The sequence below is a fragment of the Brachyhypopomus gauderio genome, chromosome 2 (assembly GCF_052324685.1).
Source record: "Brachyhypopomus gauderio isolate BG-103 chromosome 2, BGAUD_0.2, whole genome shotgun sequence".
Lineage (NCBI taxonomy): Eukaryota > Metazoa > Chordata > Actinopteri > Gymnotiformes > Hypopomidae > Brachyhypopomus > Brachyhypopomus gauderio.
This window is the reverse complement of record NC_135212.1, coordinates 38,960,411-38,971,985: the sequence shown is the minus strand read 5'-3', so window position 1 is coordinate 38,971,985 and position 11,575 is coordinate 38,960,411. Positions and strand designations below refer to the sequence as shown.

General features: G+C 42.3%; 1 long non-coding RNA gene across 2 annotated transcripts; it reads left to right on the top strand.

Moving 5' to 3' along the window:
* Positions 1-1,173: 1,173 nt before the first annotated feature.
* On the top strand, positions 1,174-2,699 carry LOC143503765 (uncharacterized). Of its 2 annotated transcripts, none has more exons than XR_013127237.1 (3): positions 1,174-1,473; positions 1,737-1,890; positions 2,156-2,699. It is a non-coding gene; the product is annotated as an uncharacterized LOC143503765 (long non-coding RNA). The 2 variants fall into 2 exon arrangements; XR_013127236.1 differs by having other exon boundaries at positions 1,737-2,052.
* Positions 2,700-11,575: the final 8,876 nt, after the last annotated feature.

Sequence of the window (11,575 nt, the reverse complement as noted above, 5' to 3'; positions counted from 1 at the left end):
ACCCGCTTCTTGGAATACCCCCCAGCATCGCTTGCCTGAGACTCTACTCGCCTACACAAGACTGTAAACATCACACGATTGGTTGCTTGCCGGAGAAGCGACCAACCAGAAAGGACTGCTTTGTATCCCAGCCCCTGATTGGCAGTACAGTACCTAAGTTTTTTTTAGGAATTCAAAACATTTTACAGTAAAGTGTAAAGGTACAATACATGCACAGAACATTGTGGCAATGGTTATTAAAGGATGAGTATGCAGTTGTGCCACTGTCTCCCCAAAATTAAGCTTTAAAGTATTCTAGTTGCTGTCTAAAACAGTGGCACTGAAAATACAGTTTTGTTTTGTTCTCTAAGTCCAGGGCTGTCTAGGTACAGTATGTGCCAGGGTTTGTACTCTTTTTGAAGTGTGCAAGTGTGTCCTGATTAGATTTGTCTTCTCTGCTGGTAAGGTAGGCTTGAATATTCCAATTTACTTTTGGGCTTAGACTGCTTGTTACCAGGTTGTTTTGCTGGTTCTAGAGCTAATTGCTATTACTAGTTTCAGGTGTGGTTTCAGGTTAGCCCAAGGTGTGAAACTGCTGGGAGTGGCCTTACTAGCCACCAGGCAGATATATTGAGAGGTGTCCGCTAGACAGCGACTAGACAGGTTACTTCTACCTCGTCCCATTATACATCAACACAGAGGCAATCTCCTGAAAATTTGGCTAAGTATTTCTTTCAGTATTTCTTTCTCTCACTCGACTACTTTACCATCAAGTTACTTCTCTGCTGCACTTTAAACATGTGTTTTTCAATACCTGCTCTTTCATCCCACAGAGCCAGACGTTCCCATCGTTACCACAAGAAGCGCAATGCAAGGAATCTCATCCATCCCTCAAGGTCGTCACATTCTCAGACCAGGGTGATGGGTGGACTCTGGATTTGCCAATCTGCGGTTTGGAAAGCTGACTTCATCTCAGCCTTAGCATCTCATCATTCACTGCACTTCTTGGCTTTGACTGAGACGTGGATCACTCCTGAGAACTCTGCGACTCCAGCAGCCCTATCCTCTGCCTTTAACTTCTCCCACTCTCCGAGACAGACTGGCAGGGGTGGTGGCACAGGTTTGCTCTTGTCTAGGAGGTGGAACTTCACTCCACTTTCATTCTCGCATCTCTCTATATATTCTTTTGAATATCATGCTGTTACTGTATCTTTTCCCACTAATCTTCATATAATTGTCATTTACCGCCCTCCTTCTCTTCTAGCTAACTTCCTAGATGAGTTGGATGTTCTTCTGAGTCTCTTCCCCATTGATGGAACCCCATTGATTCTCCTCGGTGACTTCAATCTTCCATCGAACAAGCTGCAGTCATCATGTCTCGAACCGCTGCTCTCATCCTTCAACCTTGCTCTCAACCTGACCCCTCCAACGCACAGAGCAGGCAACATCCTAGACCTGATCTTCAGCAGACCGGCCCCAGCGCTGGATATGACAGTAACCCCCATGCACTGCTCAGATCATCACTTTCTATCTTTCACATTCTCCCTTACTGCTCTCCCTGTCAATGCCTCTCCTTTAGGCTCGTCATTCTCTCAACGTAACCTGCACTCCATCTCTCACTCATCTCTGGCTTCAACTATCCTTACTACCCTTCCACATCCTGATTCCTTTCTATCTCTTTCCTTGGATACAGCCACAGATACAATGCTTTCTTCACTCTCGTCTGCAGTTAACCTTTTGTGTCCTCTTTCCTCCAGGCCAGCCAGATCCTCCCCACCTGCCCCGTGGCTGACTGAAGTCCTACGCAGCAACTGGAGAGAGCTAAGAAAGGCAGAGAGGAAGTGGAGGAAGTCCCAGCTTGACTCTGACCTACACTCCTATCAAGCTCTCCTCTACAAGTTCTCAACAGAGGTTACTGCTGCCAAGTCATCCTTCTACAAGGAGAAACTGGAAGAATCAGCGTCGGATCCACGCAAGCTCTTTAGGATCTTTTCCTCTCTTCTCAACCCCCCCTCTCCCCCACCACCCTCTTCACTTACCCCGGAGGATTTTGTCTCCTTCTTTGAGGAGAAGGTTAACAAAATCCGTCAGTCATTTTCCTCTTTCTCTACTTCCTTCACCAATACTCATCCTCTTGCCATTAATTCCTTAACATGTTTTTCTCCTCTTTCCACAGATGAGGTCCTACAGCTACTTAAATCCAGCAACCCAACAACCTGCCCACTGGATCCCATTCCATCCACACTCTTCCAGACAGTCTCCATGGATCTGTTACCCTACATCACGTTCATCATGAACAGCTCCTTGTCATCAGGCCAGGTCCCAGCTGCATTCAAGACCGCCAGAGTGGTCCCAATTCTGAAGAAGCCCACCCTGGACAGCTCAGATGTCTGCAACTACTGACCGGTATCACTCCTTTCTTACCTATCAAAAATTCTTGAGCGTGCTGTATACAACCAACTGTCTCTCTTTCTCACTCAGAACCTGCTCCAGGACCCCAACCAGTCGGGCTTCAAACCAGCACACTCAACAGAAACGGCCCTCATAGCGGTGACTGAGAAGCTCCAGACTGCAAGAGCATCCAAATTGTCATCGGTTCTGATCCTTCTGGACCTCTCTGCAGCTTTCGACACAGTGAACCACAAGATCCTCCTATCTGTCCTCGCTGACCTGGGAATTGCGGGCTCTGCATGGAAGTGGTTTGAGTCCTATCTAGAGAGACGTTCTTATCAGGTAACATGGAGAGGGTCTACATCTGCTCCTTGCAGGCTCCTTACTGGTGTCCCTCAAGGCTCAGTGCTAGGTCCTCTCCTCTTTTCACTCTACACCCGTTCTCTTGGTGATGTAATTACCTCTCATGGTTTCTCGTACCACTGCTATGCTGATGACACTCAACTAATGCTTTTCTTCCCACCATCTGATACTCAGGTTTGCAGCCGTATCTCGGCATGTCTGAGTGACATCTCTTCATGGATGGCAGCTCATCATCTAAAGCTCAATCCCAGCAAGACTGAGCTGCTGTTCATCCCTGGAGCTACAGGTCCTCAGCAGGATCTTGCCATCTCATTTGAGAACTCTTTGATTGTTCCATCTAAAGATGCAAGAAACCTTGGGGTGACTCTGGGTGACCAGTTGTCATTCTCTGCCCATATTACGAACCTGACTTGGTCATGCAGATACTTTCTCTCCAACATCCGACTTATCCGACCCTTCCTCTCTCAAGAGGCCTCCCAGGTGCTTGTCCAGTCTCTTGTCATTTCAAGGCTCGACTACTGCAACTCTCTCCTGGCTGGTCTTCCTCTGCAGGCCATCAGGCCCTTGCAACTGATCCAGAATGCAGCAGCAAGGCTTGTCTTCAATCTACCCAAGTTCACTCATGTCACTCCACTGCTGCACTCCCTTCACTGGCTTCCCGTGGCTGCTCGCATACAGTTTAAAATTCTGATGCTTGCCTACAAAGCCAAAAATGGACCAGCTCCTTCATACCTTATGGCAATGGTCAAGAGTCGATCCGCACCTCGAGCCCTTCGCGCTTCAAGTACGGCTTGGCTTGACCCGCCATCCCTCAAGATTCATGGAAGACACGCGACAAGATGCTTCTCTGTCCAGGCTCCCAGATGGTGGAACGAACTTCCACTGGCTATCCAAACAGCGAACTCTCTCACGGTTTTCAAACGCAGACTGAAGACCCATCTCTTTGTAAAGCACTTATAAGCACTAATCTACTGAAGCATTGGTATAAATCGTAATTGCACTTTATCTCTGGGAACACTTGCTAATGTAGTCTTGTAGGTATTTCAGTCTTGCTAGGTATTGCTCTGTGTCTAATCTTATATTTTGTTGTCTTCTTTCTAGGTATCAGCACTGGCAACTGTTTATGGCAGTGCTTGAGCTTGAGTAGTTTGAACTTAAACCTGTTTATAGTAGATAGAGATGCATATTCTGACTAAACACATAGCACTTTTGTAAGTCGCTCTGGATAAGAGCGTCTGCTAAATGCCGTAAATGTAAATGTAAATGTAACTCTTTTTCAGAATGATTGGCTGGTTTTCCATTAGACTGGCTGGTTTTTTATTTAATACAACATTTTTCTAAGCACAGTGGTGGTAGTAATGTTCTGCCTTTCATAATGCTTTTCATAATAAATAGTAAGTTTATTTTGACTTAGAAATACTGCCATCGAATCAAATCACTTTAATTATCACATCACATTATCACGTGTGAAAGCTTAGTGAAAATCTTGGGTGCATAATCCCTCATAATGTGCAAACACGCATTATTTTACAGAATAAAATAAATACAAAATAGAATCTAAAGTACAAAATAAAATACACTATATAAATATGTCCATGTAACATATGTACACCCTAGCTCCATACATATTAAATATATTGACTTGGAGTTGAATATGTAGTAGAAGTCCTACTGTGTGCTGTTCAGCAGTCTGAGAGCCAGGGAGAAAAAGCTGGTTCTTGACTGAATGCTTCTAAACCTCTTACCACTCGGCATCCTCGTGAACAGGCAATGACTTGGATGGGTGGAGACCTTTAAGAGTTTAGTGGTCCTCCTCAGGCAGTGGTTGGTATACATTTCCTGGAGACTTGGCAGTTAAACCCTGGTGATGTGCTATCCAAACCACCCTCTGCAGTTTTACATTCCACGGCGGTGTAGTTCCCATACCAGGCGGTGATGCATCCAGTCAAAATGCTTTCCACCGTGCATGTATAAAATACTCTGAGGATGCAGGGGTTCATGCCAAACTTCTTTAGATGTCTGAGGAAGAAGAGATGCTGTTAATAATAATAATAATAATAATAATAAGTTTATTTTTTATAGCGCCTTTCACAAACCCAAGATCACTTTACATAAACATGGTCATACAGACGAGAGAAGAGTTGGGAGTATCAGTGAGAGTGGAAGTAGTGAGTGAATAGGAAGGTCTTTAGCTGAGCTTTGAAAATAGGAAGAGAGGCAGAGGAGCGAAGAGAGGAAGGTAGAGAGTTCCAGAGAGTGGGGGCAGCAACACTGAAAGATCTGCCTCCCATAGTGGAGAGTCTGTGTCTTGGAATGGTTAATAGACCGGACTTAGAGGACCTGAGCTGACGTGATGGAACGTGAGGGTGCAACAGGTTGGAGAGGTAAGCAGGTGTGAGGCCATGGAGGGCTTTAAAAGTCATTAAGAGAATTTTGTAGCGGATGCGTTCTGAAACCGGGGGCCAGTGAAGTTTATGGAGGATTGGAGTGATATGTTCAAATTTTTTAGCTGAGACAAGGACTCTGGCTGCGGAATTTTGGATGTACTGAAGAGGGCTAAGCGTTTTTGCATTTAGACCATAGAGCAGTGAGTTACAATAATCCAATCTAGTAGTGATGAAAGCATGAACCAGGGTTTCAGCAGCTGTAGGTGAAAGTATGGGCCGAAGCCGAGCTATGTTCCGGAGGTGGAGAAAGGCAAACTTACAGACTGATTTGATGTGTGGTACAAACATGAGGCAGGAGTCAAACAGAACACCTAAATTACGCACAGTAGGCGACTGGTTAACGGAGGTGTCATCAACATTTAGGCTGCACTCAGGAAAGGCAGAGATGGCTGACTTGGTGCCGATAACTATGAGTTCTGTTTTAGATGCGTATAGTTTGAGGAAATTGCAGCTAAGCCAGTGTGTTATTTCCTGAATGCAGGACAGCAGTGTGGAAAGAGGGAAGGGATCTGTTGGTTTGAAATCAAGGTAGATCTGAGTGTCATCGGCGTAAAAGTGATAATTAAGACTGAAAGAACGGATGATATTGCCAAGAGGTAGTATGTATATGATAAATAACAGGGAACCGAGAACGGAACCTTGTGGCACACCCTGGGTGACTGGAGCAGAAATGGATTTGTGCTTCCCAATACTAACATACTGAGACCTGTCAGTAAGATAAGATGTAAACCAGGATAGCACAGTGGCAGAGAGACCAATACTGGAAAGACGTGAGAGGAGTATGTTATGGTTAACAGTGTCGAAAGCAGCAGTGAGATCAAGGAGCAGAAGAACAGATGTACGGCCAGAGTCAGAGGAAAGGAGCAGATTATTTAGTACACTAAGGAGAGCTGTCTCAGTGCTGTGAAGGGAGCGGAAACCTGACTGAAATGTATCAAAAAGATTATTGGTGGACAGAAAAGCCTGTAGCTGTATGGCAACAGCCCTCTCAAGAACTTTGGATAGAAAAGGCAGATTGGAAATAGGTCTGTAGTTATGTAGATCTGAACAGTCAAGGCCGGGTTTCTTAAGGACAGGGGTAATAGCTGCCTGTTTTAGAGAGCAGGAAACATGACCAGAAGTGAGTGTTGTGCTTGTGCCTGTTGTGCTTTCTTCACCACCCTTGTCATGTGTTCTGACCATGTGAGTTCCTCTGTGATGTAAACACCCAGGAACTTGAAGCTGCTGACTCTCTCTACTGTTGCACCGTCTATGATGAAGTCCACTATCGGTTCCTTGGTCTTGCTGATGTTCAGGGAGAGGTTGTTTTCCTGGCACCAGTTTGACAGGACCTCCTCTCTGTAGGCTGTTTTGTTGTTGTTGGAGATCAGACCTATGTGTACAAGCTGTAAAGGAGAGAGGACTCAGAACGCAGCCTTGAGGAGCTCAAATATTAAAGATCAGTGAGGATGAGGTGATGCTGCCTATTCTAACCACCTGGCATCGACCTGCCAGGAAATTAAGGATTCAGCTGCACAAATCACTGTTCAGGCCCAGGTCACACAGCCTCACATAACTGAGACGGAGAGAGAGAGAGCTATTTAAAATGTCTGTACTCCTGCGAGTTGATCAGTGCATACTTTGAGGTATGCACGTCCTGGAATGCAGTCAGGTCCTGCTGCCTTCCTGGTGTTAAGACGCTTAAAGGACCTGCCACCCCATGTGTGAGACCCCGCCCTTCTCATGTCACTGTAAGATTTTTGGAGTGGTTTTTTTGGCTTATGAACTAGTTGTTTCGGTTTGTCTTTGCTTCTGTGTTTGCTTCCATATTGACTCATCACAACCTTGCACTTGTTCTTGAAACTAGACACTGTATAATTATGTATGTAGTATATTTCTCCTTACAGTATTTGTGCCTTGATAGGTAGGAGATGACTACCAGTTTTTTGTTTGTGTTGTATGTTTGTCATTGCTTCTTATTTAGGGAGTTAATGTAGCCTGGGTGTGTGTGTAGGTGTAGTTAGTGTCTTTTGTTTCTAGTATGGGTTTTGTTTCTATGTTGGCCTGGGTCACTTCAGATGTCTATAACCAGTGTTACACCTTGTCTTGTATATATAGTGTGTTGCTGTAGTAAAAATCAATACATTAGCACTATTAATACCACCTTAGTCTCTTTTTAGCAGGACTATTCAAAGCATAACCTCCATTTAATTTGCAGCAAATGGGAGAAGCTAGGATTCCTGAAGAACAGTTTCAACACCTACTGCAACCAATGCCACAATTAACCACTGTGGTTGTGAAAGCCACAGGATGCCAGCGTGCTACTGCACTGGAATCTCAGTGCAGATTCAGTGCACATTTGCTATATTGTGTATAAGTAACCGTTTTATTTGTAAGTAGCCTTATCATCATCTCCAGTTGACTTCTCACAAATATATTTGTAATTAAATTCATGGATGCCAAGTCTACGTTACTGTACATACCATTCACACCATAAGACTAGCAAACACACCCATTGTTTTGGAGTTTCATTTTTTCTAATTCAGTATTGTAAACTACAAACTGTAGGCTTTGTAGTTTGCATTTGTCACTTAGCTGTCAGATATTATGAAGCTAAAAGGGTTTCCTCCTCTTTTGCACCTGTTATGCCTACTCTAGGCTATAGCCCTAACAGAGAATGAGTATATTATGAAAGAGAGACTATGATAGATATGATGAAAATGATTGATATTTATTCAATTTATGGCCAAGGGATGTAACTCCAGGACACGACCCAATGCTCAAAATAACAAACAAAAACGTTTCTAACCAAAATAATATCGACTACCTAACCTGATGCGTGTTTAAAGAAATGAAAGTAAATGACAATAACCTACCCTAACTACCTATGACAAAACAAAGAGAACGGTATAACCAAAAGAGCGTCGTGTCCTTTCTTCCCGTCTGGGCCGAATTAACAAGCAAGATTATTCACAAAGATATTTACACTTATACACACTATTTATATACATATACACATAAATTATATACATCAGCTACCAAGATCTAAAGGGGCAATTCCAGACTCAAGTTCAGGGACGAAATAATTCAAAGTCAAAGAAACCAGAAAACCAACCACACAATCGAACGAACGCTACTAAACCACACCAAACGCCAATATGGAGAAAGATCTCCTCGTCTTGCTGCTTTGTGGGTCTTTTAAAGGCAGGACTGAGGGTCTTGGGTGGAGAACAGCCAATCCACAACAACCAGGAAGCGAATGACATACACGGTGGGAGGAGACACACATCTGGACCTGTAACGTCAGACACGAACACCACAACGACCACCAGTGGTCGTAACAGCACCCATGTAATGGTGTTCGTGATGGATTTGATGGTTTACATCAGGGGTGCCCACACCTTTTCAGCTTGCGAGCTACTTATAAAATGACCAAGTCAAAATGATCTACCTACTATAAAAATGCAAAACAAATTTATTTATTCTATATTATCATTATTTAAGTTATTATTATTACTATTTAATAGTGTATTCTTTCTTTCCTTTTCAGATAAATAAAGTATTTTATTTATTTATATTTATAAAGTATTTTAAAGTATAGCTAATTGTAGCGAGAAACACTCGCAGTCCGCAATATCCTTCCATAGTTGCTGGGTCAAATCCTCGGCCATGGCTTCAGAGCGGCGTGTGACTGTATTCCTCGATAGCTGGAGAGCTTTGATTTAAGATAATATTTCCGATTTGTTTTTAAAGTCTCAGGACAAGGAATTAGCGGCTTCAACAAATGCCTCTTTTATCATCTCTTCATCTTGGAAGGACTTCTTTTTTTTAACAATTAAGTGACTCACCCGAAATGATGCTTCGGTGGCTGCCTTCGCTTTTGTGGTCAAATGTGAGTAAAATGACTGCTGTCCGGACAACTGGGATTTTAATTCTTTCACCTTTCTCAGCTCACTTTTCGGAGGATAGTCAATGTCATAGTTTTTATGAACAGTCCGAAAATGCCGCTCCATGTTTCCCTTCTTTGGAATAGCAACGGCACACTGACAGATGAGGAAAACGCACTTAGTGAATAAGACGTGTGAAAAATAAATCTTCCTTCCATTCTGTATGAAGTGGTAGGTTTTTTTTGTTCTTACTCATTTACATTTACATTTATGGCATTTGGCAGACGCCCTTATCCAGAGCGACTTACATTTTTTTTATACAAGTGAGCAATTGAGGGTTAGGGCCTTGCTCAGGAGCACCTCAGTCATGGCCTCAGGTCTGGGAATCGAACCTGCGACCCTCCGGTCACAAGACCAGTTCCCTAACCGCCAGGCCATGACTGCCACATGGTTCTAGCCTGAAGGATCAAAACAGTACCCACTAGATACCTACCACTAATGTGCAGATTCTTTAGCATAATACACTACACATACACTATGGAGATAAGTGTAAGAGGTGGGACACACCTCTTCATCACTGAATTCAGGTTTCATTCAGTCCCATTGCAACAAGTGTATATAATCAAGCACCTAGTCACGGAGTCTGCCTTTACACACATTTGTAAAATAATGGGTCATACTATGAAAATATGAACTTGAAGACTTGTAACAAAAAAGACTTGTGTCAAAAAGTTAAAATTACTTTCCTTTGAGATTCTCCTCGATCAACTGAGTGTAATGGATGCATTTAAGAACCACAGAAACTGCCCAGTTACGGAGCAGGGTTAGGATTAAGGTTAGGGTTAGGGTCAGGGTCAGTGCTAAGGTTAGGGTCATGGAGTGCTGACACGCATAGAGAACATCGCCAATGTTGTAATCCAATGATTATCAGAGTGGGGAATTAGCTCTCGTTTGCAGGCGCTCTTGAGTGTATGTATAATGAGAACTCTGGATTGATCCATGCTTTGTTATTAAATCTATTTTACTTCTTTATCTTACCTAACTGTCTCTGACTTTTATTGTGCTTACCATTGAAGGGTTACAGAATTTCCAGAACAAAATCAGCACCTGCAGAGTTCCAGATCCTCTCTGGCATTAAGATCAGCGCTGAGACTGCACCAGGAGCTTCATGGTTAAAGAGTTTAGAATATGAACCTTAAATCACTCCTGAATCAGAAGCATCTTAAGGGGCAGATGTGGAATCACGAGGTCATTCTGACTGAATGTAAGTATGACTCCAGCAAGAACTGTTTGGTTAACCATGTGGGAAAAACGAACGGAGTGGTTTACAAATTCTGTCCTTGGTTATGAGGAAATGTGCAAAATCTGTGATAAATCATTTTTAGCCAGTGTTCAGAATGCATTGGACAAAAAGGAAATACAGGACCTGAATCACATGGATGTGGAAAAAAAACTCTTGCAAATCTTCATTTAAAACATGTGACGCTAATGCATAATATTAACAAAATGCAATGTGAGGTTACAGTAAAAGAATGTTTAATAGGCAAAAGGACACTGAACTTGTTTTAAACGAGTTCAGCAGGGAGGGAAGCATGAGGAAGAACTTAATTTCATTACTCCATGTATTTGCTCTCAGCACTCTGGTGAACCTTAATGAACCTTTTTCTGTTTTAGTTGTGTTAACAGTATGGTTAGTTTGCCTGCTTCAATTTTGATGTTGCATATATACTTGCATTAATTGACTCTTCTTTTGGCAACATGTAATTTATTTCATTATAAATAACGACAGTGTTGTATAAAGTATTCGAGACCCATACTTGAGTAAAAGTACAAGTACTCTATCAAAACATTTACTTGAGTAGAAGTTGAAGTGCTCTTTAAAAACTTTACTTAAGTAGAAGTACAGAAGTATTCAGTATTTTTTGTACTTGAGTATTGCAAGTAGTTTAGTCTAAAATTTATTACTCAAGTACTGAAAGTAAAAAGTACAAGTATTGTGTTTTGAATTAATTAAAGAAAGCCATCAAAGTTTGATTATCAATTGTTTTTATATATCACTTACAAATCAAAGATGTCAAAGATCACAAATACAAGTGTTCTGTATGTACTTAAAAAACTGGGGTTAACACTTCGTACACACTGATGGTTAAACTGATGGAAAATATGTAGTGAAGTAAAAGTGGAAGTAGGAGAAAAAAATAATACTCCAGTAAAGTACAGATACAGCATTTTAGTACTTAAGTACAGTAGCGAAGTAGTTCTACTTCGTTACTATACAACTCTGAATAACGAAGTACATTTATCAAATGCGTTAGTGGAATAATTAAAATATTCCTATAATAGTGGGAGCAGGAGTATGAGTTAGATGCAGCTGATGAATTCAAATGAGCAGAAATTGATTCCAGATTAGTTTCATTAGAGGCATTAAGTCCATGAATGTATATCAAATATGCTATAACAGAAACTAGTAAAACCTTCGATCCAACTTGAGGTGTGACTAGAGTACTGACTAGAGCAAGAGGTGAGGGG